This window comes from Ambystoma mexicanum, chromosome 2q (genome assembly GCF_040938575.1).
Source record: "Ambystoma mexicanum isolate Mex_15411 chromosome 2q, UKY_AmexF1_1, whole genome shotgun sequence".
NCBI classification, from domain to species: domain Eukaryota; kingdom Metazoa; phylum Chordata; class Amphibia; order Caudata; family Ambystomatidae; genus Ambystoma; species Ambystoma mexicanum.
This window is the reverse complement of record NC_090924.1, coordinates 762,389,615-762,400,134: the sequence shown is the minus strand read 5'-3', so window position 1 is coordinate 762,400,134 and position 10,520 is coordinate 762,389,615. Positions and strand designations below refer to the sequence as shown.

General features: G+C 46.0%; 1 non-coding gene across 1 annotated transcript; it reads right to left on the bottom strand.

Annotated features, from left to right (window-relative positions):
• Positions 1 to 380: 380 nt before the first annotated feature.
• On the bottom strand, positions 381 to 544 carry LOC138570422 (U1 spliceosomal RNA). The gene has a single exon (XR_011303482.1). It is a non-coding gene; the product is annotated as a U1 spliceosomal RNA (small nuclear RNA).
• Positions 545 to 10,520: the final 9,976 nt, after the last annotated feature.

Sequence of the window (10,520 nt, the reverse complement as noted above, 5' to 3'; positions counted from 1 at the left end):
GGGGAACATGAAAATTCCATGTCACCAACAGCAGAAAATAATATTTTACAACACAACACGTTTTAATGATAAATATGCCTCTGTAGCAACATGTCTATCCTGGCTGTTCCCAATTTAGGTCAGCATTGTCCTGTACAAAGCATGATTGATGCTGCCTGAGCATATGCAATGTGCCCAATACATATAGCAACTTATCTCTGTAATACACATTACTTCTGTGGTAATGAAAGAAGCATAATTCAATTCAACAGATACAATGTGCAAAAGCGATCACTCAAAGGTGAACCTAATTGAAGAAACGCAATGTGAGCACAATCTTAAAGTATGCAACCTAGTAGACCTAGGGTACACTTTACCTTTTCTTTCTTTCACCAATAAATCAGGGGAGAGCGTGAATGCAGTCCCCCACTACCAGAAATAATGCAGTCGAGTATCCCGCATTTGGGGACATAGCAGGGGTCAGCAAATCCGATGTGCAATGGGTGAGCCTCATCCTGGGAGATCTGCCCTTGAGATCACAGATACTCCCCTTCCAGCTAAGTATGAGTTGCAAGCAAGAGGGCAGTGGTTGGGCCCATTCTGGAAGCCGCGCTAAGCAGGCCCTGACCCAGCGCCCCCCACGGAATGCTGAGCGTCTGCAGAGATGCCTTTCCCACGTGTAGGCCTGTTGCAGTCTGCCCACTGGCCTGTCGGTCCCACACGGGCCCATGGCCCTCCTGAGCAGACAGGTCGCCCAGCTTAACAAGAGCATCTGAGGCAGGGTGCCCCACAACGCCGTGAAGGCAAGGCCCTATCGGTGCTCGGACAGGGCCGGCGGTAGGCAGCTGGCAGCCAGCCCCCGACCACCAGGATCTGGCTGGGCCTTCTTAAGGTTGGAGGGCCTGGAGGTGAAAACAGAGCCCGAGCAGGGCAGGGTGGCTTCAAGAACAACACAGGCAACTGATATCATGGGGCGCACAAGTCTGGGGTTAGGAACCTGCGCACTTCATCCCTCCAGTGAATGCTGTGGACCTGAGCTGCTCAGTGCTGGTCCCATTGACACCATCATAATCATCCTGGACCTCAACGCTCCACCACCTCTGAATCTAAGAGTTCTGCTCAAGGACAATGCTGAAGCTTTGACATCTTTGCATCTGAAACCCACGAGTATTCTAGTGTCCATAACTCGACACTGCCAGTTTCTTCTGCCAGTTTTTTCACATTCAAAGACAATGCTGCTGCAGCGCCTATATGCCCTGTTGTGTCAGCTGAGGCTGCACACCGCCAAAGGCAAGTCTTCCCTTTTGCGGCCCAGAGGCCACTGAGTCTTCCAGTGCCATCCACTTGGCACGGCCTTCTGTTCCCAGCGTTTTGTACTTGCAAATCAGCGCCACTGCCAAACAGAACTGCATCATTGGGGCCCATTGTTGCTGCTCTCAAACTGTGCTACCAAAAGAGTGAAAATAAGTTATACCTGTTGGGCTTACCTGTTTCACCTTCATGATTGGGATCACTGCTGCTTTAGAAGTAGTGTTTGGTTGAGTAGGTGGTTTAGCCACTACTCTTCCCTGTACTCCTGCAGAGCAATATTCATTTACATATAAATGTAATCCCGCTGTCCCGGGAGGATAGCGCAGCAGCAACATGCTCGCCATGGAGGCAAGATGACACAAAGCAACACAGCGTGTATTTGATCTGTTGATTACTTTTATCGTTCAGGTTTTGGGTTGCCGTGTTCTCTTTACAAATTGGTGACCTCGACTTGATACCAGACTCTCTGTGAGGTCAGTGTTGTCCCAGCTATGCATCCTGAGGTGCAGTGCCCATCTGCAGTGACCAGTCCCCTGTGCATGACTTGGAAGAGGTTTGTAGGCACAGTGTTGACAGAAGGCTTGCCCGCTCCATGGAGAGGGACGCTGCTCCCATTTGTGCATGCTGTTGACCTGACCCAGACCTCGGGAGAATGCTTATATCTAAATGCACTTTTGCAGGAGAAAACTAGAGTAGAGTATGTGTGTGGAATGTGATGATTGTGAGGATATGGAGTGTACAAGACCACACAGCAATATATAGTGGTTTCTTTATTTCTATAGAAACCTCTGGATATTAAGCGCGTTATAAATAAACTATCATATCATATCATATTATATCATACATCAAAGAAAGGTGTAAGACTGAATTGGCAAAGGGACTGGGGGCTCCCAACTGCGATATGTCAAGCTCCCAAATATGTGTAACCTTCGAAAGCAACTTACAGAAACATTGGCAGCTGATCCACTGAGGCCCATTTGCAGGTTGCAGGGTGTTAGTGGGGCACTACTAGGGTAAGATAATGTGCTCTACATGTGGTATTCGCCACGCATTGATACCCCACTGGCCACATCTATAATGTCCAATTTACTTGGTATAATGCATGAACATTTTCATCAATCTGCACTGTGCTTAGAGGTAAACGTAACTGAGCTTGCACTGTTCTTCTTTGTCTCGAGATGAGAAAAAAAGCACTGCAGAGGTTAAGTTTCCCAGCTGATAAAGGTTCACCTTCGGTGACATTCTCAATCCAAAAGAACGATTTTTGGGGCAGACAGGCTGTCTCGCCGCAACCCCTGCTGAACATATGTTCAGAGATGACAAACCTTGAAAATGAACTCTGCACAATGGCCCTCTGAGCAGTGGCCCGCGGATAATCAGGGGTTCAGGAATCTGGTGTGCTGCCCACGTCGAGAGGGGCTCCTGCACAGCACCTGTCCACATTATCCTTCGCCCGTGCCAGCACTCTCTTCTCCTCACCTTGCCACATCCTCCCTTAATCTCGGCTCCCCTTTTGCCCCTCGGAGCAATTATGTGACCCGGGTCATCGGTTACAGAAGAGAAGCATGTACCTCGGCTTCTGCGCTTCCTCTTCCAGTCCTGGAAGAGCATGTCTGGGCTGGAGCCTGTTCCTCTCTTGCATGGTGGGTCCTACGTGCCTGAAATGGGATATTTAAATACACATTTTTTCCCTTACTTTTGAGGGTTGTCCAACATACGACCTCGCGGGCCGCATAAAATGGCTTGCAGGGCCGCATTGTGGCCCGCGGGCCGTATGTTGGACAACCCTGATTTAAACCAATTCACTATTAAAAGCAATCTCCCTAACTCTCTATGTGACTAGACACTAACATGGATATCCCACGTGAAAAACCTATTGATCAACTTGAAAGCGAATGGGTTCTGGGAAAACCCAGAGAGCCTCTGTGCATCAAGTGTGAATTGGCTCAAATGTTGTTGGAAGCAAAGAGCATGGGACCATCTTCTGCTCGATGCTGAGACTAAAGCTGGGCCTGGAGTATTTGGAACATGAGCAGGTGGCTGGCTTTAAGGCATATTTAGATGTAATTATGCCAGTTTATGAAAGATCACTGTATGCAAGGTTTAGACTAGGAATTCTGCCCATCGCTGCCTTTATGCACACATGGATGGACTCAGATTCAGAAAAATGCCCAATGTGCAGTGTTGGCAATCAGACAGTCTCTTATGATCTTCTACTCTGTAAGGCGACCCTGTGGTTAAGACGGATGTATTTGAGACCTGTCTTGCTGGAGGCTGGTATTTATACACTTGGCCCCGCTCAACTATTTCTAAGCCAGTGTTCTAATCCTTCCTTAATATTTGCTGTTACCCATTATTTGCATAGACCATGGCTGTAGAGGAAGAAGATGCTATGAAAAAAAAGAATTTGATGATGCCATATGCTAATTGTATACTACTATTTTGAAATTAATAAGTGCCCTAGGCTGCGAGCATAGCTCTCCTATCATTTGTTCATATTTGACTTTTAATTTTTGCTATTACTATTTTATGTACTAACGTGAGATATGGAAGGTCTCTCATTTCCTAAATGTTTTCTATTGTAATATTATGTATTTTATGATGTTTTGAATCAGATGGCTTGTAGTCGAATAAAGGTTGTTCAACAGGCTACACACTAACAAGAATATTGTATCCAGGAAATCAATGAACAGGAAGGTTTTAAGTATTTTTTGAGAAATACAGTGCTCCTATGATATAATAATACCTGTCACTACCATCCAATTGTTTGGTACTCAGTTTATCATCCTCCAAAGAAGTGTGTTGAAAAGCTCCACAACTTGTCAGGCCTTGGAACCACCACTATTGGAGTTGCACAATGGAGTTGACTCACTATGGGGACATCTAGTGTGGTGACTAATGAGGTTGGGAACCTCCCCAATCCAGTGGAAATTAGACCCGCGGTTCATATGGGCTGGATCCTCTGTTCACCCTTATTTTGCTCCGGTCATTGGCAGGCAATTGCCACATGCCAGAGAAAGGTATCACTGGTCCTTTAAGGGCATTTGAAAGGGGCCCACAGACTCATGCTCTAGAATGTGCTACATTCCCAAGGCATGTTGAGAAAGATACATTCTCTTTGTTTCCCCAACAGGATGGTCAGATCCTCAAAGCGTTCTCAACACTTATCAGGTGTCGACCACTTACATATGCCTTACCATTTGCAGATGTTGCAACAAACAACATAGAAGGAAAGTCTAACATCTTTGGCCACAGGATTTCCCTCAGCCTTGTGCTGCAGCAAGCATACAAACCTTGTCTTGGTAGTATAGCAATGTAAAAATAATTGTGTGAGATGCCACTGTGTTGGAGTTGTGTGCTCTGGCCACTTCCATATCTCCAAATGCCCTGATTTCAGGAAAGACTGAAGCTATGAAAGCCACCAAAAATGTTTCTATGTCACCCTTTTTTGCCATTTTCACCAAAGCCAAATAAGTGTACATTATTACGGCCTGACCTGTCCTCTAAATCCATATGTTTTTGCTGCATCTTGGCCCTGAGGTTCATAAGTGTAGTAATTTCACTAGTATTCACACTTAGAGAGTCCCCAACATTTGAACATCTCTGTTCATTCTCAGTTGAGAACACAGACTTGCCCCACCATACCAATCAAGCCATCTCACTCCCTTCTCCCCCCTTCGCTCACTTCTATCATCTTTAGCTCACCCCCTTGCCACCGCTTGTGCTCATTGCGCTCCCTCTCATTTCCGCTCTATTCATCTCTACGCTGCCTTACTCTGGAATGCTCTTCCTCTGCCTCTCTGCAGTACTCCCATTCTATCTCTATTTAAATCCTACCTCATAGCTATCCTCCTTCTGAAGAACCACTTGCATAGTATTCTATTTCATGTTTCCACCTCCCGTGCATCATCTAGTCTTATATCAACTTCCTCCCGCCCCTTGTTAAGGGCACTGGTCCTCAGCTATGTAAATCAATGTTAAAAAGTTTGTAAGCATTTTTGTGGCAAAAATGCATTGTTTTCCCTTTAATTTTCATTAAATACATTAAGAAAAGAAATAAGTTGTATGCTCTGGTAATTTGTTTAGGCTTGCCTTACGATGCAATGTTTTGTGCCACTGAGTCCATTTGGGTTGATAGTTGCTTATTACCCTCCAATATTAGACACTTCACCTCACCATTGCAAGGGTTTCCAGAATTCTCAGCTTCGGTGTCATGCATATCTTTGCTGCCTGCTCTTTCACCCACCATGTCAACGTGTGACAGTCTATTCCTTGGTGTCGTATTTCTGTTTCATCGCTAGTTTCATCCCTGTTAACTCCACTGGCTTCCAAAGTTACTTTCATGGGACCTATCCATCCATTCCTGTGACTCAACTACTATCTGCATCAATGCAGTACGGAGACCCACAGTGTGGGGTAAGTCTTGCTGCCCTACTCTTTACACACCATGTCTTCCTTTAACTTGGCAAATATAAATCAGGACCTAAGTCAACCTTGTCTCTTATTTTAATTTGAAGAATACTGAAGATTTCTCTACAACCCAGCCCTCTTTCAAAGCCAAATGGGCCCCAGTGATTGATGCAGGCTAAGCCTACCTTAATGAACCAATCCTGGGCCCCCAGCAACAATCTTCTGTTATGCGTGAGGTTATAACCAGAGTGCTTTGCAACGGGAAAGGTAAGGGGTGACAACATGTACTACTAAGTCCCACACATCTTCCTGTCTGTCCTGGATAAAAGTGTCTCTCTGGTTAATTGAGCTCTCTGTGACTCCTGATCAAAGCGCATGTCTCCCTTGAAGTTTGTGACGCGAGCAGACTTTCTGTCTCCATCAAATCACATACTTCTTCCCTCTGAAAGGGGTTCCCTTCCGGGGGTTGCCCACTGTGAACAGTTGTCCCAGACATGACATTCACTACCCTTCATACAGCGGGGTGGGAGCTAGCTTCAAGCTGACACATTCATATCAAAGAGGTGTTGGTGTTTTGTGCCCTTTGTTAGTTCTGTGCATAGGCCCCTGGGCAGGCCTTCTTCAATCAGCATGCGCTGCCACCACACAGAACTACAATAGAACAGGGCGGATCCATGCAGCCTTTAATATGTTAATTAGGCTGGCCATGGCCGGAGGAAGGTGTTGCCTTCCCCCTCCCTGAGATGCTTTGATGTACCTGTGGATATCACATTCCAGCTACATTTGATAGGGAGGACTGCACCTGTAGGCTGTGTCCCCCCAGAGTACACATGACTATGGACCTCATTATAACTTTTCCGGTCCGGAAACAACGGTGCCGGTAAGCTTACTGCCACCATTGTTTCTGGACTGGCAAAGTACAAGTCTGCCTGCTGGAGCCGCTGTGCCCGACAGGTCTGACCCTGCCGGGCAGATCGGCCTTGGTAGGCAGACTGTCATGGAAGCACCAGCAACGTTAGAAACGGTGCCGGTGCTTCTATGGTCCCCAATCCCATAGATTCTCATCAAACTCTATAGGAATGGGGACTTACAATTTGCCGGCGCCTGACTTCCTGGACCGCCGGGGTTGTAATGCCCCTGTGTTACTGGGAAGTCAGGCGCTGGTAAATTATTCTGAGACCGGCGGTAACCCACCGGTAGCAACGGCAGGGTTAATGCTGTACTCGGAATGAGGCTCTATGTCTGTTGTGCAGTGAGCAGAGGAAAATGTGTGCGGAGCAGCCCCACACATTTTCAGAGGTTGATTTCAGATCATTCATTTTAATAACAAAACTTCAAACAAGCCCAGGTGAGTGCACACTCCCCGTGCAGATTGACGAATTCCTCACACCCACACACCTGAGAATTGGTCCAACTACAGTAAAAGGGATCCATGCTTCAGTCGGGTCCCAGCAAGCTGGACTGCAGCACCAAATGAGCACCAAAGTGAGGGTGCAGGTTGAGCCCAGGGGCAACCAAGGCAGTCTTTGGGCACCAATCACCACACACCTTGAACAAATCCAGTAGCTATGGTGCTGCCATCAACCCTGTAGCACTGGCCAAGGAATATCCCTGCAGATGAGTGAAAGTCTTGTCCTCCACAGCACCCTGACACCTCACACCAATCCACTGTCACCACAGAAGAGTACAGAGGATACACAGTGCTCAACACATGTACAAGGGTCCATTACAATAATGTTTGGAGGATGTGTGGACATGGGTCCTGGGGTTTGAACTGCAACTCAGCCACCAACGTGTTCCCACCTACAATGCCCTCTTGACGTCCACTGGCGCATCACACATATTTTTCCTTTTTATGATTGCCCAAGTGATCAGATTGCACATTAATCTTGTGTCTGCACACTCATTTCACCCTTCACAAACTGTGTTGAGTATTATCTAGTGATCTAAGTTTAAATTCTAAATTTAAAAGGGTAATAGACAATTTGTTTTTGCTAGTATCTTGTCTCTGTTTGGTTTGGCTATTAGGATCTTCATAGATTCTAGGAAAATTGTTCACTGTTCAACTCAGATGACAAATCCTGCATTAAGTCTTTTAGAGTAGTGACTCAGAAAACCCCCGAAAAGTACTGATCATTCAGGCCATCAGGTTTGTTGGGGCATTAATCGGGGCCAGGCACTTCTGCGTTCCTCTAGTGTGATTGGGACAGCTAGACCTACTTACTCAAAGACTTCACCATCGGGCATGTGATAGCGCTAAGGAAACCTGTATATTGGTTCCTCCTACACCTCAAGCTTCTAAAGATTTTCACAATATCTAGCAAACTCATTCAGAATATCATGTGATGCGATTGCACAGTGGCTGTTGTGCAAATTTCCGGGGCATTATTATTTGCTATTTTGTCTAATGATAAGCTACAGTGTTCTCATACTTTTACACCTTTCTGTGTAGAACTTTGCCTTCTTATTCATTTTGGTTGAGTTCTTCTGCCAAGTCCTTCGTCTTGTCCACCTTATATCCCTTTTCTGCTAACACTGTCAGCAACTGTACTGAGTCTCTTTGGCACTACAAACCATGGTTATGTGTACATACTGAATAACTGTGCTGTCCAAATGTATGTTGCCTAGGTCCATCTGGAGGACCCTATCGAATATAGAGGGTGATTCAGAGTACCCCAGAGGTAGCCTTGTGTGTTTCTACTATTTATTTATATCTAGGAAGGATGTCAGATCCTGTGATTCCTCATGAAGCGGCATGGAGAAGAAATCGTTCTCAAATCTATTACCATAAAATGGGTAGCTTCCAGCAGCATGCTACATAGTATTGTTGATGGTTTGAGAACTAACAGGAATTCTGCTTTAACAATATGGTTCAGAGGACACAAGTCCTAAATGAAATGCCACAATCCCCCGGTCGCCTTCTTCACAGGGTACACAGCCGTGTTGCACTGTGATTCCGAAGGTACCATAATTCCTTCCACTAACGTGCAAATTGTCTCATAAAGGCCTTTGTCTGCCTCACCTGGACAAAGGATATTGTTTTGCCCTTGGTAGGATAGCCCCTGGCTTGAGCTTTATTTTGACAGCTCTTACTTCCTTTAGCAGGCCAACGTCATGTGGACTGTTGGTCCATAAGACACTCAGTACTTGTGCTTGGTCTTCTTTGAGAAATGGCAATGGTGCTTTTTTCAGTAAGGCCATTTTTTGTGGTACTTCCGTATAATGAATTCTCATCCAATAGGTAATGCTCATAAAGAACACTGTCGCAAGGTTCGAATATTCATCTTGGAACAGTTCTTCATCTGTCAAGTCATTCAGTATGTGCCCTTCTCCTACCATGATTACTGTTCTCCATGCCATCATGTGCCATTAGTCCCGTGCAGTACTACCCTCTTGTCCCTCACTACAGCTGTCTCTAGTAATAGTAGGAACACTTGCCCTTCCTTCTCGTCTAGGGGGGCCTCTGGTGTGAACAAAAATTAATTGGGTATACGAAGCAGTTTGCTCTGTATCACTGGAAGCCATGCTAACAGTACTTCCACTCCACATTGGAACAGCTCAAGGTTTACTGGCATCTCTCTCTGTACAGTCTGCCCTCAATATGCCTGAATGAGTTCTCTTACGTTCATGTAGTGAATTTCTGGGGTTGAGCAGACTAGCCCCTAATCAATGAATTGAGATGGTCATGTTAAGCCGGCTAATCCTGTCCCTACCCATTATGTTGACTGGTGTCTGTCGGGAAGATTACAATGGCATTGTCGGTCATGTTCCCCGATAGAAATCGGAGGCTCGTCAGTGAAAGAAACCAAGTCTGTAGCCCCAGATAATCCCTGCGCATTCATGGCAATGCCTGACATTGGGTATCTCCCTTCCCTAATGCAGCATCTGGCCACCTCGTATCTATGAGAAAAGAGGATGTCTTGTCACCTATGGTCACAGCTACACATGGTTCCCCGTTCGGGTCAGGTTTTACGGATAGGATTGAACACATTAGATCTGTCTGCTGGCTGTCCTTTTGTGGGTATAGAGTCATCCCCGTCCCTGTGAAGGGGTTACCTCCCACCATGGTCACTCCCCCTAGTGTTCATATGGGAGTCTGCATCATAGAATCTGTGTGTTTTTGCTACAAAATTGTGCTGCGCTAATATTTGCTGTGCTGTTTGCGGTGACTGTATATACTCCTGTGCCTGCGGTGTGTATACCCTGGGTTGGTGTGACTGTACTGGTGTACCTTGTGTTGGTGCTGGTTGTGGTGCATATGTCTGTGTCTGCATGTGATCTTGGGCATAATAGTCTTGTTGTTCCATCTGATATGTTGGCTGGTATGTCATTCCCCCATTCTGCTGTACTCCACCTCTGCTTCTGCATAGTCGTGATATGTGACCTATTCTACCTTACCTTCAGCATTGTGGTGGACCCCCCATGGGTCTCTGTTGTTCTATGCTAAACCCGTCTCCACCCTGCTGCATTGGGTGTCCGTATTCTCTTCCCGGGGCACTCCTCCCGTCCTTGTGGCCAATAATTGGCATCTCCTCTTTCCGCAAAACTTCCCCTTGCTACCTCTTGTCTGTTTTGCGCATTATGAGTAACTACTTCCTCTCTGCTTTTCAACATTGCCCCTTCGATTGTATACTTCGATAACTTCTTCTGCACTAATTTTGCTTCTTCCTGCTTCCTCTCCTTGTGCTTTTTTATCGCGTTCTCCTGCATTATTCAGCAATAATGTAGTATAGTAAACAGAATATCTAACCATGGCTTCTCTTCCATTCCCACTCATTTCTTCAGTTGCTTCTGTACCTGCTCTGGTAGCACTTGGCTTA